Source organism: Sebastes umbrosus, chromosome 7 (genome assembly GCF_015220745.1).
Source record: "Sebastes umbrosus isolate fSebUmb1 chromosome 7, fSebUmb1.pri, whole genome shotgun sequence".
Taxonomy (NCBI): Eukaryota; Metazoa; Chordata; class Actinopteri; order Perciformes; family Sebastidae; genus Sebastes; species Sebastes umbrosus.
Genome location: NC_051275.1, coordinates 22,742,072 through 22,756,383, shown reverse-complemented (window position 1 = coordinate 22,756,383; position 14,312 = coordinate 22,742,072).

Below are 14,312 nucleotides of genomic sequence, written 5' to 3'. Positions count from 1 at the left end.
TCTTTTTTTTCAGAGTGTTTTTTCATGTCCTTTGATCAATAGGCAGAAGACAGAGAAGTAAAGCTTTCTCATCCCCCCTGTACTCATTCCTGTGCTGCGTCTGCCTGTGGCTGAAGGAGAGATGAATCAGTGAACAGAGGGAGGTTCCGCCGCTCGCTCTCGCTCTCTGAAGCCAACAGCGTTGCTGTGATCACTGTTAATCTCCTTTGCCACTCCGCTGCCATCTCCTCAAATACATTCATCTCATTTCCAATAGCGTGCACGGCCTCTTCTTCCTTTCTAATTAGGCACCGTCAAGATTTCAGAAGTCACCCTTTGGTGCTCTGCGGCAGGCGAGATTGCTCTTTGAGCTAGGGGGTCAGCGATGGCAAGTATTTGTTTGAGGGTTAAATCACAGCAGGCCTTTCATCATGTTGTTATGTTGCACGATCAGAGGCTTGGGATTATGTAGGTCAGACGTTGGAGAGTGAGAGCGCCCCTTTTGTAGCTGCCATTTTTATTCAGTTGCTAGGCAGCACCCGCTCTAATCTCTTGTACCAAAGAGTCTCTCCCCGGAGAAAAAGAGAGGGAGCAGGAGTTACAAAGGACGTAAAAAAAATGTGAAAACAGCATCAACAAAGAACACAAACCCATGCAAGGACTGCTTTTAGAAACAGTCTAAAGGGAGGGAGTGGAGAAGGACAGGATGTGGGAGTCTAAGCTCGGCCCTGAAACCGGCTCTGGCCCTCCTGAACATCTTTAAACCCCTGTGGTTTTGTTTGTGCCATTGACTGAATAACTAAAGGACGATCAACCAATCACACAACTCCTACTGCAGCAGGGTGGATTCAACATCCAAAATCTGCAACGGTCTGCGAATGCTGGGAAACGGTATTTTAGTGTTAGAGTACGTTAACATCTTTCACTCTCGAGTTGAGCTTTTTGGGTCAGTGAAAGCAGGACAGTTGATGTCAGGTTTTCGTCTGTCAACTGGCACCAAAATGGATCAGAACCAGTCAGATCTGGGGTGTCAGGTCGTCTGGCAAGTGTGTCTGCTGTCACACAGCCGCTGCACCCCCATCCTAAATGTGCTCATGTCACGCTCCGCCATCAAAGGCTCACCCCTCGGCTCTGTGTTCTCAGAGAGGAACACACCCCTCCACCCCCCTGACACACACACACACCCATCCCCTCCCTCCCACCCACCCCGGCCCCGGGCTCGGTAAGGATCTGCTATTCTCCGTTGCATTTCACACTCTTTGATTTGGAGTTTTGAAGTTTGTTCTTGTCTGCCTCTTTTTTTTTGACTTGGTTTGTGTTTCATATTGACTGTCTTGATTCATGAAGTATCCAGATGGCGCGCGCTCTGCAAACTTGGCTCTGTAGTTTCTGACGCCGTCGTGTCTGAACGCTAAATATGAAGCTACAGCCGGTTAGCTAGCATTGCTATATATAGAGCGCATGTATAGTGGTTCATACGTCTATTAAAAGGGATTTGGCAGCATCTAGCGGTGTGGTTGCAGATTGCAACCAACTGAGTACCCCTCTGCTCACTCCTCCCTTTCCAAGACTGCGATAACGTGAGTCGCCGAGTGCAAAACCTCTGTTTTGCACTCGGCGGCTCACGTTACCGCAGTTTCACCAGCGTGTCAGAGAACTACAGTGGCCTTCAGGTAATGTAAAAATGCGAAAGGCTCGACATGGTGGAGCAACATGGCAGACTCAGTGAAGAGGACCCACTCCCTATGTAGATATGAAGGGCTCAGTCTAAGCTAACGAAAATACAACAGTTCTTAGTTTCAGATGATTATACACTAATGAAAACATAGTTATGAATATTATATTCCATTTCTGCTGATAGATCCCCTAAAGTGTTACACACTGGACCTTTAACAAAATACTTCACAAAACTGGTTAAATATGCCGTTGAACTTTTCACTTCACACAGCTGTATTACATGAATCAATCAGTTATTAATTTGCTATTCCAAGGAAAGTAGCATTGTTTTCTTGCAAAAATGTGCGAAAACTCTTGTGAGACTCATTGCCCGATGACCTATCCGAACCTTAACCTTCTCACCTTTTCCCAAATTGCGACTTACCTTCTAGATATGACCAGTGAATATGGTCTGTCTGTAATCTGCTGCAAAAGAGTTCATATTTTTCAACGTACTCAAGGTAAATTACGGACCGGGAAAAACAAACAAAGGAGGAGTTTCAAAAACACATCGGAGATCACAGAGGTTCCCATAGGAATGAACTATGGACTTTCAGTTGTACTGTCAACTCACATACGTACACAGAGCTATGTGGAAGCAAGGGCTGTATTTGAAACCACCTACTACATACTGTATACAGTATATAGTATATACTGCGTTCGTCAGTAGTAGGCCTATGTATGTATGAAACTGTTAAATTTATATATTGTGCAGTATACTCTAAAAGAGCTCTTAAAGCACTGAACAAAAAAAACAAACTCATATTGCAATATTATCGAAATATTTAAATTTATTGAGCTTTGATTTATTTTGTTATTGTTTATGACGAATGTTTGTTTACTTTATAATAAACCACATTTCAACTCCCCCACCCCATAAACAATTCATTTATTCTATCACTGGTGTGAGAGTGTTTTTATTATTTTTCTGCCTTTTAATATAAGTGACATGTGCTTGGTGTGTTTTGGTTTTTGTGCCTGCTGCACACAAAGGGAGGCAAGCATGACTTATATTCATGAAAGAAAGAAATGTTATGATAAGAAAGACTCATTTAATCCAATGAATCACTTTATTCAAATTGAGGATTTTGTTCGAGGATTTTAACTTTTTTTGAGAGTGATGACGTCATAAAATATGATGACAGACATTCAAAGCTTCATTCGAAAAACCTCAGCTTTAAATGTACAAAAATGACATTCAGTACAGCCCTAAACTATCGCTTTAAAATTATATTTACATTTACAAGCAGAGCTGGCAAACATCTAAATCTCTCATTCTTCTCTATGAAGAAGCTAAAATCTTAAACTAATAATTAGAGCTGCAACAATTAATCAATAAACGATTAATCGATTAGTTGTCAACTATTAAAGGAATCATCAACTATTTTGATAATCGATTAATCGGTTTGAATCGTTTTTTAAGAAAAAATGGCTCGACTGCCGAGTGATAAAGTACCCGGATCATCCGGCGATCTTCCGCATACATTGGGTCCATAGAGCAGACGAAGTGGAACTTCCTTTAACTCCACCTCCCAGCCCTCCGAGCCTCGGTCTGGGTCTCATTCACATGAATGGAGGAAAATAACTCTGGATTCAGCTATTAGTGCATTTTACAACTTGTAGGACCTAATGATTTAAATAATTGCTATTAAAGTGTTCATACTGGGAAGTTGATTCACCTAAAAAAACTTATCCTCTGCATTACAGTCATATCTTTCCCAATGTAAGTCTATGGGAAAAAGTATTTCTGGGCCCAATGGCATCACGTGATGGACACAGGAGTTGTAGCAAAGAACGTATATTGCCAAGAAGTGAAAGTCAATTGTTCGTTCTATTGCAATGTGAGCTACACTTCCGCCACTTTGGACTGAAAGCGACTACCGGTCACTACTGTTTGGCCACTACGAACATTTGCTTCAAAGCCTGGCGCTCTCTCTGGGGGCTTGAAGAAATCCAATAAGCATATTTCCCAAAACGGTGAACTATTCCTTTAAAGTGAGTGGGACCCATGAAGCAGTCTCAAACAGAGGAGGGATTTAACTCAACCAGACTGTCTAAAGGGTATAAAAGTCCTTTGTGAACCAGCTCAAAGGTTCGCATGAAGGGATGTAATTGGCTAATTAAGGAGAAGCTGTGTGTGTGTGTTTGTGTCCTCACCGTATCACTGGTGGAAACTATACTCTGCTTTCTGCTCCTGGTTTCTCCAAATGAAACATGTTAATTAACTTTTTACACAGTTTATATCTGTTGAGGTTGTCCAGGGTTGTTTGTGTTTTGTGAATAAAATGAGACAGAAAATCCAACGGGACATTTCGGGGGAAGGTTCAAACACATTTTGGCCCACAAATTTCCTATCATCAATTAAGCCCTTTTTCCGGCCAGGGCTGTTGACTCAGGCTGATCACTGTACATTAGCCAGTCTGTGTAGTAAAGGGAACCAGCTGGGGCCACACTCGCTCTAACACTGGACCTTTTGTCAAGGTCTCAGCCCCCCTACAAGTAAAATAAAAACCTTGTTGCATGAGAGATACTCTTTGTGTGGAAGCAGACATTGTTCCTATTGTGGCGTGTCAAAGCTGACATGCCAGGTCCAACACGGTGCTGAATAAACTGTGGTTTGTGTACATACTGTAACCGTAGGCTGTGGAAAAGGAGCGAGGCAGCGGTCTGTGATGATCTTGGCGGCCGGCGAGGATTTGGCATGCAGAGCGAGAGCTGGAGCAGCAGTACCACATGCGGCCCTTTCCCTCAGGATAATAAGTGCTTGTGGAGCAGAGCGGGAGAAAACCTGCAAGGATCAGCCTTCCTGTTCACACCCCATCATGCATGAGCTGGCAGGATCCTTGTGTTGTTATGGTCATGAGACATTTCCTGTGTGTGTTTTGGGGTTGCATCTGGGCTTGTTTACAGCCCAGGGTAGAGCCTCATTAAGTGGAACATGGTACTAGGCGGATGTGGAGGGGCTCAAGTGCCTATTAGTGGGGCCGGCCTGTAGCCCCAAACCAGAACCCAACTGGGCCAGGTGCTTCGTGCTACAGCCTGGTTTCCACAACACACACACACGAACAGGGATAAAAAGGGCTTACTCATTAGAAAAGGGTGCATCGTTAATTTTTTCTCTCAAACACCACATGTTTTATCATCCATGGTGATTTGTCAGATGGATGGTGATATTCTATATTTTTGTTATTATCAGCAAATTGCATGAAAACACCAAAATCAATCTTCTTTCAATACTTTCCAACTTCTCTACCCTCCTATGGCACTCAGTCCCAAACCTGTTGGTTACCACTGAAGGCGTAAATCTTTAAAACGTTTCATTTTAAAAGGGGGCTAACTCATTTCCTAAAACAGCAAACATTAACCAAACAGGGGTTAATAGTGCATTTATTGGGGACTATTTTCAGCCGTGGATTAAAACACATTTGGTGCTCTAGTGAATAATTATGGCAGCAAGACAGAATGTGCAACACATCTCAACCCAACTCCTCACATACTGCCGCTTCGTCAGGCCCCTTCGTGTCACTTTTTGGCATCAAAACCACTATAGTTAGGTTTAGGAAAAACCTTAAAACTACTAGTTTGTACAGTGAAAATGACACTGAACATTGCTGTTGCCGCGGATGGGTTTACATTATAGTTAATGGAATGCCTGGTGCGTTTCATACCAGCGCTAAAGTGTGCCTGGTGCAGCGGTATCGAACGCCGACGGCTGTGACAAAGTCTCAGTATTTGACACCCTAGGACTGAGAACAGGCTGGAATGTGGGATCGTCTCAAAACTACAGTTCACATACATCATAATGAAGGAACATGTCAAGTAGTGCAACATTGCAGGCTGTTCTTATTCATCGTTCATAGCTATACCTACGAAAAGTAATGCACTGTAATTCGGATACAGTATATCCCACAAAATCAATTTGTATGTAATCTACGTAATCATGAACCAGGAAGTATAAAGAGCAACAAACACAAGGCTTTCATCCAGGAGGCCGCTGTCTGTGTCCCGTTCAGTGTCATTTTTACTGTACAAACGTAGTAGTCTTAAGCCCAACCAGGTTGTTTTTTTCCTAAACCTAACTAAGCGGTTTTATTGCCTGATCCTAAGTACGTGTTTTTGTTTACTTCACAACATTAAGCACGTGTTTACTGCGACCGAAAAGTGACGCCGAGGGGTCTGACAAAGTGTCAGTATATGACGAGTTGGGATGAGAACGTGTTGATCTTTTCCTAAACCTAACCAAGTAGTTTTGTGGCCTTAACCTAACGAAGTTGTTTCCTGTGAAGATGGAAGTTTCTTTTGAAAAGACTGGAGTAGAATTTGACACATGTTGCCGGACATTCGTAGGAAAACGCAAGAAAAATTAACTTTTCGTAAGATATCATACGAACCGTTGCATGAGGATGAGTTGAACAGTGTCGCTCATTGATGTGTTTTTAATAAACAAAGAAGGAGCTCTTAGTATAGCAGGAAACACACATACACAATCAGTTCATTGCTAGTTCTGGTCTTTTGATGGTACAAAAAAATATAGAATATCACTATATACATGGCCTCTAAATGCAAATTCAAGCAAGAAATATGACTGAGGTGTCCTTGATTCATCCTTTCTCTCTGGTTGTGCAAGTTCCTTCATTTTTGTGTATGTTTATTATAACTACGAGACCCTCTCTCCCTCTCTCTCAGCAGCCGCTACATGAATTCCTCAACAGCTCCAGTGTGAAGTGTCCTGCAAAGACTGAAGCTGTGCAGCAGAGGACAAAGCGGAGAGGGATTAGCGTCCCCCGCCTTTCTGCTCATGCACACCCGCACCGTGTAACACTCGACATAATCAAACACTCACCCAGTGTGACACACAACACAACCAAACACTCTTCTGGGGCTATGCTACTAAAACAAACCCTGCGCTGGAACCCCGGGGGCTGAGGAGAGTGGCGGAGGAGCTGAGGAGGCGGATGTGAGGGAGGCCAAGAACTCATGGTGTTTATGCTGAACAGCCAGAGAGTGGGAAACGCACGCAATACGATCCCCATGTTTTCCCTACCCCAGCTAATCCGACAAAACGACAGAGGGAGCAGATTCCCTTACAGAGAAAGCTGCCACTTAGATATTTATCCTCGCTAAGGCAAACATCTGGCCCCGGCGGGCTCTTTTCATAGGGCGATATGAGTGGGTGTGATACTCGGCTACATTTATTTGGGTGTGAAGTTTTAATTAAAAGTGAAAGACGTGCCCGCCCGCCAACCCCCCCCAAGCTTTGTCTCTCCCCTGAGCTTCATCTGAGGTGGAATGAAGAGAAGAAGAGACAGAATAAAGCAGAAAATAGACAAACAAATGCCGAGACATGCAGGTGAAGAGATGCAGACAGGAGATATAGAGTAATTTATCCGCTCAGGAGGTGCTCGGGGTGTGAAATTTCCCTTCTCACTGTTTGTTTTCAGTTGCAGTCAGATGGAACAGCCTGAATTACAGACAAAGTGCCCGTTTGCCCCCACACACACAGAGGAGGGCGTATTGCTTACAGAAAAATCTGCTTACTCTCCAGAGTCTGGTTTTCCAAAAGCTTCCTTGCATGCAAGATCACCTCCGTCAACTGGCTTACAGCACATTAAGGACCTTTAGGAAAACTAGAGGGCAATTCCTGACTATCCATCCATCCTGTTCACAATTTTCAGAATTGTCTTTGCAAAGATTTTTTGCAATACATGTTGGTTAATCCCGACATTGCTGCAGTTTGTGCATCGCGGTCGCAGTGTGAGCAGCAGTTTACGAGTGAGACAGAGCTCATGTTGTGTTTACCAATCGCCTCCGGATACAAAGTGCTGGGGCCTCATTTATGAGCTGGCACATGGATTCCCTCATCACGTTAAACTAAAAAAAGCTCATTGTACGTACACCTTGTTTATAGCAACACAGGTAATAAAGCTAAACCTTCCATCTATCAGTCGTAATTGCCTTCAGGAGACAGAGAGTGTGTGAATGGGCTTCAGAGCCCCCACGTGATAAATGTTCCAGACTACTTTTAATTAAAGTCGGGGGCTGGTTGTGCTGACACGGAGCAGGGAACTTTTACACATTTGTCAAGTTAAAAAAATGCAAATGCAGATTTCTACATGTTGAAACTTTATTTACATAAAGTGTCATCACACTTAAACACACAGGGCTGCTTGCCTTTCGGCTGAGCTAACAGTGCTCAAAGGAATGAATTGACAATTTGGGAAATACTTATTCACTTTCTTGTCGCTTAGATAAGAAGATTGATACCTCTCTTGTAAATATGAAGCTACAGCCTGCCGCTGATTAGATTAGCTTAGCAACTAGAAACATGGAAACACCTAGCTTGGGTCTTGCCGGTATCTGTGTCAATCAATCAATGTGCCGTTGTAAAGGCTGTTGCCTTAAGACGATCAGAAAGCAATATACAATAGCTGGCAGAGAATTTGTCACAGTCAGTCATTTAGCCAGCAGCCTGTGTTTGTGCACACTGACAAATACCTTGTGTTTGGATTTAAAAGGTATCTGACCATCAATAATAATATTACTCTATTGCAATTCTTGTGTTTTGTGTTTACTAGAGTTATTATACAGTTTTCAAATAAACTAGGCTTCTATTTTGGTGGACTTTACGAGGCAAAACATACTTTTTCGTCTGTTGAGGTGCTGTCCATGGTGTTGAAAAGTGCGCTGGGTAGGTGTGCTAAGTGTTGAAATAATTGTCCCGCATTCTGATGAAAACGCCTATGGTGCGTGCATAAGTGCATACATGTGCACGTGCATGAATGTGCAGTACACTTAAGGGTCCCAGTTTGGGGGTTTGAAAATATGGTCACCCTATATCCTGTATTCCTGTCGTCATTGTCACTTTTTGTACTGATTACACAGATTAGATAAAGTGTGCTGAGTCAGAGAGCTTTAGAGATGCTGGTGGGCAGATTTTGTTACTCTTGGACGGAGCCAAGCTAGCTGTTTTCCCGCTTCCAGTCTTTGTGCTAAGCCATCTCCACCATTGGCTCTCCCCCTTTGAAAAAAAAAAAAAAAAAAGCACTTTGCTTCGGGTAGTATCACCGACACCAACAGATGTCCAGTGCATGGATAAGTTAATGAGTCTGACTGTCTGCTGGGCTCTTTGCTAGAGAGAGTCTGGCCTATCATGTGTTACCTGGCCGTGCTCTCAGTGTGAGAGGATGTTAATTGGCGGTGAGGCGCCAGTCTCTCCCCACCCCTCCTCTGGCGTCAGTCAGAGCCAGGAAAGGTGGCATAAAGCCTGGACCCGGAGCGCTCCAGACTCCGTGGGTCCAGAGGGAACCGGGAGGCATGATCCAGTGTGTGTGGAGGCCATCCCCGAAGCACACACCTGGCCTGAACTTGTACACTTGAATGGAAAACCTGCCCAGAGACCAACACAGGGAAGCTGTTCTCTCCGAAATAAAAGGGAGAATTATTTTTAATTTAAAAGGCAGAGTGGCTCAAAGAAAAACTCCTGTCTCCCATTTAGTGCCGTGCAGAGTTCCCTCCTGGCTGATTGGACTTCACCCAACAGTGTGTGTGTGCGTGTGTGCGTGTCCTGGCTCCTGTCTGCCGTCCGTCTGCCTCCCCTGGATTGGACTCCTGTCGCCTTCCCAGTGAAGGGCCACTCAACCTGGGTGGATATTCTTTCCCTCACATCTGCTATGAATTTACCAGAGCCAAGCCATTCAAAGGCTCCTTTATGGAGCCGTCAGCAGCCCTGTGACTGCTTCCTATTAAGACACAAGCACACCTTGGCACACGCGCACACACACACACACATAAAGTGCACACAGTTTGTACTTATGCACACATTTACACTCGTGCCTACCTCTGAATAGGTATTTCTATAGACAATGTGTTGTCTTTTTCTCTTTCTTTGCCCATAGTCATATACTACACACACACACATGTACACATTCACCTCCAGTTTCTTACTCAACCAAAAATCTGAACTTAAGTCAGCCCCAACAGCTGCAGCCTTCTTGTTTTTTTTTCTAAATAGTGAATCACCCGTGCATGGTGGAGCAGCGCAGGGTGGTTATTGGGCCATTACACACTTTAATCTATTTATTGCTGACATCCCCCTCACTGGGCATATGCACACTCCAGAGAAACATGAGCCGTGACAGCAGCAAGACCATCATGTAATTTTAGAAGAATCTGATTTGGAGAGAAAGGGGAGAAGATTTAGATGTAAAACTAGAGACCAGCTTGCGATCATACCAGCCGAAACGCCAAATTGGGCCTGAAGCGGTAAAGGCGTAAAGTTCCCGACTTCCTCCTCTGGTTGCAAAAAGAAGTCTGATTGTATAGAAGTCTATGAGAAAATGAGCCTACTTCTCTCTTGATTTATTACCTCAGTAAACATTGTAAACATGAGTTTATGGTCTCAATCGCTAGTTTCAAGTCTTCTTCAATACAGCATGATGTTCATTTAGTAAATTATTGTCCCATTTAGAGTCAAATAGACCATAAAGCAGGGGATGCTTTAGGGCGTGGCTAGCTGACAGGTCGCTACTACGGTGTTGTCCGGTCTGGGAGTTGTCCGTGTTTTACAACTTTAACTCATTCGCAGGGTGTTTTCAGTTCATGAAAGTTAATTGTAACTTTTTGGTCGCCTAAAAGTGTCTTATATTCAGCGTTCGGTTGTACTTATGGTGCCTTCAAATGGGGTCATGTTTACCGTATTCACGAGAAGAGCCCATATGAATGCCCCGCCTCTTGTGATATTCACCACCTTGTACATGGAAAGTTTCTGAAAGCTCCGAGTTCACGATTTGTGACGTATTTGTTGACGTTGTAAGAAATGGCGGAGGAAGTGGGAGTTTATTTTTCAGTACATAATAAGTTAATATGTTGTAATTTTAGTCGTATATTCTTTTTCTTCATAATTTTTATAATAAGTCTGAGGAAAATGTTGATATTCCCAACAGCTTCATCTTTTTCCTCTGTCATTATGCCTTTGCAATTCCTGCATTATATTACCCACTTGCTGGCTTGTTAAATCATTAGCCTCTGTGGCTTCTAGACGCCGACAGTAACATTAATATTGCCGTTGTTTAGCAGCTGTGTTTTCACAACTTAACCACTTGAACGCCAAGCATATTGTATACACGACTTCCCATGTTGTAAACCCAAGCTCACGGGTTTTCATTTGAAGGCACCATTAGCTCCACCCTCTCGTATCACTTCTGGTTGCAAAAAAACAAGATGGTGACGGCCAAAATGCCGAACTCAAGGCTTCAAAAAGGTCCACAAACCAATGGGTGATGTCACGGTGACTATACGTCCACTTCTTATATATAAAGTCTTTGGTTATTCCTCATTTGTTAAATTCGTACAAAACGACAAGTAAAGGTTGTAGGAGTGGTTATGTAAAGGACTATATGTCGGCTTTAACAGAGCCGGGCTAGCTGTGTCCTCCTATTTACAGTCTGACAGTTATGCTAAGAGGAAGGCGAGGAATCAGAGTCTGGAAAAACAGGTAGGGTTTCAGAGAGGTAAGGGAAGGGAATGCTGGAAAGCTTGGCGTAATGCAAAAAGACAATCTGGCACAGGACTAGTGGACGTGGGCCGGTATACTGTATACCGTATAGCTACTACTGAGGTAATCAAGGAAATAGGAAGAGGTAGTGGGATGAGCAGGTCAGGTGGTGAAACTGGCGGTGAAGAGGTTATCAGAGGACAGGTGAGCGAGTCTGAAATAAGACTGAGAATCATGGAAAACCAGGCAGAATGAGTGAGTGAAGGATCAGGAGGGATTTGTGACTGTTTAACAGAAAACATTTGTAAAAACAAACATTTTTTATTAGCTGTGAAACTGAATTAATTGCAGCTCCATGTCAGGTGCCTGTGTTGTGAGACAACACGTCATAATTTGCGCATTTTTCTTTTAAAAAATAATTCAGATGAACAGTGAGGTGGAAGTTAATTGGCTTTCTATCAGCCACTGCTAAGCTTTACAAAGAATCCAGAGATATATATAAGCCTATTCAACATTTGGGATCACTAGCTTGACTGAACGGTGAGATGAAGCCTCCGTATGAATCATGAAAGGCCTCAGCCCACTTATTACGTCTACAAGTTTGACTGCCTTTCATCTTTCCCCGTAGCACGCTCATCCAATTGTTGCTGCTGCCGTATCTGGATCCCCGAGTTCAAAGAAATCCCTGGGTGATTCTGAGGTTATTCTCTCTGGTCGGTTTTCAGATTGCCTTTTAACATTTTTCACATTTGTGCCTTCATATAAATTACTGTATTATTGATAAAGAAGGAAGCAACGCGCACAGGGATACCCTACATTTACCTGTTTGATGAAAGGCCAGCCGGGAGTAAGCGGGTCCAAAGTGTGCGTCTTGGTGTCTGGTTGCAGTCAGAGGATATGTGAGTGATATGTAAATGCTGCTGTTTGGTCTGCAGGAAGGTTCAGACTGTTTCAGAGGATCCCCTTTGGGATGAGAGCTCTGTGTTCCCAAGAGAAAAGCCATCCTCTGAACTCCTCCGTCTCTGCACTCCCTCGCTTTTCTCCCCTCTTACTTTGGTTATATCATCAAAGGGAGAGGACGCACATGAGTGGAGAAAATTGGGGGAGAAGGCTCTGTTTTGTGAATAATGCATTAATAATCATTTGTACTTGCACTTAAAGCAGAAATAATTTAGGGCATGTCGCCGCTGCGGTCATATAAGTTGGTTTTGGCACTCAATTTCCAGGTCACCTTTATGCTCTGTGAATGATTATGTTACTTCTCTTCTTTCTGTTCTGGCAGACTGTCAGGATTTTTCTGTCTCTTCCCCGCTTGTCCTCATTTTCTCTGTGTGCTTTCCTGCAGCTGCCAGCGTGATAGACTACTGACTGAGCTCATTCTGAAGCGTGCCATGATGTGACACAAATCGAGTTTACGCTTACAGCTCGAAACTCCCTTCATCGCCAACACCGACTCCTGCAGGAGAGCTTGACTCACTGTGTCATTCTAATGTGACGGCACCGGTGGGACGGGTGTCAAGAATGCAGCAAGTAGGCCTCGGAATAACCTCGTCTCAAGCTGAAGACCTGTTCAACGTGTAGAAAGATATTTATAAAGGTCTGATGTCTAGAGTTATCTAAAGGCGATATCTATTAAAGGTACAGACGGGTAACAGATTTAAGGAAGTGTCTCAGTAAGGTGTCGGGCCACCGCAAGCCTTCAGAACAGCTTCAGCAACCCGTTCTCACTCCAAACTCGTCAAATATACCGCCGATTGGTAAGTGCCCCTCGGCACCGGAAACAGACACACGGAGGCACCCTTTAGCTACAGTATGTGATGTACCGGACTTTGACCTAAGCGGCGTTATTCAACGGTCTGTCCCGTGTGAAACTAAAAGTAGCGTTGACTTATTTTGTCATGTCAGTCGTTAGTCTCGTGACTAGTTGGTGTCGTCAGTCTCGTCCCGGTCACGTCAGTCGTTATGATTACCTCGTTTAAGAAGTTTATTTGTTTTAGGGTTATTTTAAGAGTTTTTAGCATGATGTTAATCAGGATAATTTAGTGAATCGCAATTATTTTGGCCAGGATAATCGTGACATGACATTTTCATATTGTCCCATGCCTGTCAGATACTACTGGCCATGTTTCATGTTGTCCGGAGACGAAGACAAGCATTCGCACGGCACCAACAGCAGAAAAATCTGTTTAGTCATGTGAGTTAAATGTGCGCTACGTCAGAATTTATTCCATATCACATTTAGTGCATCAACTCTTTTTCGACAAAGGCAAAAACCTCATCAAGCGAGTGTAAAAACTTTTTTTCGCAATTGAGGAAGTTTTGTTGTATTTTGTCGTTTCCATACAGCTTTTCTAATGCGATACTACAAAATGTGCATAAAAATATGTGAATGGAAACCCAGCTTATAAAACACAAAAGATATTATCTATATTATTATGATAGCTCTGTAGCAGTCCCTCATTCTTTGGTACATGCTGTCATTTTCCCAGTTAATTTTAGCCAAACGTCCCATTTTCCCTGAGTTGATTGGAGGTTATTCAGATCACCTGTTGTTCAAGGTGTGGAGGGCTGACTCCTAATTAAGAACTGAGAGCAGCTTGGTGTATTTTTCCACTTGACCAATCACAGTGAAACGACGCCCTTTCTTTAGGGCTTAAGAGAGGAGGAGAAACAAACACTCAGGATGCTCTGATCCTTCCTCGATGTAATGCAGACCTCATTCTAACAGATTCAGACAGAAACTCTGGTCTTTAGGCCCTTTTGAGGCTTCTTTGTTGTCTGAACTTTTCTGTCTGAAGTGAATATTAAAGAACACTTTTCCTCCGGTTGCCTGCATCAGGACAGACCTTTGTGCTATTCCTGCAACAGTTTGTGCTTAACGATAACCTGCAGGCTTTATTGTTATTTTCTTTATTTTCATTGAACCCCCCTGTATACACATTTCCTTATTATCAAAGAGGCATTTTTTCATTGTGAAGGCACTTGTTCCTAATTATTTCTGGGAACTGGTTCTCAGGTTTCTTCCCATCAGCTGAAATCTGGCGAATCCGTGCCGCCGCAGTTCATTTTCAGTCAAACATTTTTAACCTATCAAATTAAAAATTTAACAAGACAAAAGGAAGTG